Source organism: Frankliniella occidentalis, unplaced genomic scaffold (genome assembly GCF_000697945.3).
Source record: "Frankliniella occidentalis isolate FOCC.00 unplaced genomic scaffold, Focc_3.1 Scaffold404, whole genome shotgun sequence".
NCBI classification, from domain to species: Eukaryota; Metazoa; Arthropoda; class Insecta; order Thysanoptera; family Thripidae; genus Frankliniella; species Frankliniella occidentalis.
The window spans coordinates 103,879-106,173 of NW_026267526.1; the positions used below are offsets into that span (position 1 = coordinate 103,879).

The 2,295-nt window shown below is 65.0% G+C and overlaps 1 protein-coding gene across 2 annotated transcripts in view; it reads left to right on the forward strand.

Moving 5' to 3' along the window:
- The window catches only part of LOC113216149 (zinc finger protein ZFP2-like), a 24,231-nt gene that overhangs the window by 909 nt on the left and 21,027 nt on the right, over nt 1-2,295 (forward strand). The gene's annotated exons all lie outside the window — the stretch shown is intronic.

Consider the following 2,295-nt stretch of genomic DNA (forward strand, 5'->3'; position numbering starts at 1 on the left):
CCGCGCGGCTCGCGAGCCCCCCGGCGGGGCCGCGCGCCACGCGCCTCCAGGGGGGCGGGGGGCTGAGGTGCCCCACGTGCGCGGAGCGTGGAGCGGGGCCGAAAGGTCAAACGATGATTAGCACTTCTCGATGAAATGGACTCGACAAGAATCCGGTGCAGGGAGCGGTGTCTCCTCCTCCCCCCTCGTCCTCCGTCCGCGACGCCGACCATCACACGTCTCGCACGAACCCCTCTTCCGTCCCCAAAATTCTCATTCGCCAAATTATGTCTTGAAAGTCAGCTAGAGAAATCGGTTCCAGCCGGCCCTTTGCGACGTCGGCGTTTGCTGCTTTTGGATACACCCAAGCGACCCAAGTCCGTATGCTCAATTTTTTCCCCCGCCTCATTTCCAGCAGCCCGGCGATCGTTATCCCGCGAGCAAACATTTTTTAATTAAAAGTCGCGGGGACGGCGACGCGTCGCTGTGCGGGGAGGTTGGGGATGGGGGGAGGGGTGGACGGGCAGAGAGGCAGGCTGCGTAGGCGGGGCCGCGCCCGGGCCCCGAGCCCGAGTGTGACCCAGATTAGTCCAGTCAAACCTGGACGTACGCGCCAGGCCAGGCCAGGCCAAGCCAGGGTCCTGCCGCCGCCGCTGCTGCTGCCCTGCAGGCGCGGACTGCCGACCGGACTGACCGGGGCGCGGCCGCCGTCCGGCGGGATGCAAAGAGCTGAGAGAGGCTACGCGTCAGGATAGTTGTCAGAACAGTTGTCAGAAGGCTGCTGCTGCTGCTGCCGCTGCCAAGATGCCCGACAGATAGCAGCAGCAGCCGCAGCACCCGCGCAGACGTGAAAGGAGCGGAGTAAAAAAATAACAAAATGACGAGCTCGTCGCGTTCGCATGCTCTCATCCGACACATTGTCCCGCGTCCGTGTCGGGCGGGGCGCGCGGGGCGGGCATTCCCTTCCGCCCGTTTGGGTCCGCACAGGAGCAGCGGCCGCCGCTGTCGCCCAGCGAGGCGGAACGGGGCGCGTGTGGCGTCCACACGGTCCACACGCAGGGTGCCGACATGGGACCCCGCTGCCCACCTTTAAGGATTTCGCGCTCTAATATCCACCGCGCGCCCTGCTGCGACCGCCGCGCACGCGAAGTTTAGCCCGCGTGACTGGTCGATGCACCGCAGTGAACTGCCTTTGACCGGCGCCGGCTTGGTGGTAGCTGGTCCTGCTGCTGCTGCTGGTGGTGGTGGTGGTGGTGTACATGCCAGTGTGGAATTTCGGGGACGCGTTCCGGTCGTTTTCATTGTTTTAGTGAAAGTGGTGTCGTCTGCTGCGTGGACGGTCTTTTGGCTGCCTTATCCCCTCTTTGCGTTTACCGCCCGCGGGCTCTCTGGCCCGACCCCGGCCCGGCTCTCTCGCCCACCGCCGCCGCCGCCGCCGCGATCGTCCTCCGCCGGGCGAAAAGTCTAATTTTCCCGCCCAGATACGGGAGTGTGCTCCATTCTGGTTGTGCTGGTCCGGTGGGGAATGCTGCCCCGCCCGCCCCCTGCTCGCTTGGTGTACGTTCCAATTCCAGATCTGGACGGCAATCTTGGCAGGGTACCGTTGGCGACGCCCTGGGCGCATCGTGCTTTGCACTGCGCGGCGGGGCGCGGCGGGGCGTGGTGGGCTGCAGCTCGGGGGCGTACACCTCCGCGGCTGCGTCCGCCGCGCGCCCGGCGCCCCGCCGCGGCCGTCGCGGTTGCTCCCGCGGCTCCCTGGTAGCGGGAGCGAGAGAGAGAGAGACAGAGGGGGACGTGGAGCTGGGCCGCGGCCGAAGCGGCCCGAGCGCCGAGTGCTAACACGCCCTCGGCAAGGCAACGTTCATCTCATATATGTGCCTCCACGGGTATCGAACCCGGTTTCCACAACATTTTTCTCCTCCGCTCCTCTAAGCTGTTGCCGCGGCCGCGTGCAAGTGATCGTCCCTCCAGCGGTGCGCCCGGTGGGGTAACTGAGGCAACATGTGGAGAGAATGGGGTGGTACAACTAGGTGGGGCAACATGGCGAGTGTCTTGGAGGTTAACTTGCTGGGGGACCTTGGAGGATAACTTTGTTGTAACTTGCAGATCGACTTACAGGATTACTTCGGGCAACTTGCAGGGTAGCTTGCAGGGCCGACACCGCAGGGCTAAGCGCCGGGCCAACGCCAACGTGTCACCCGGCAGACGGAACAATGTAAGATAGTGGGCGAGGCCCGGAGCAGCGGACAGTAGCTGCACCGGCAGCTGCAGCAGCAGCAGCAGCAGCAGCAGCTGTAGCAGCAGCACTTCGCGGAA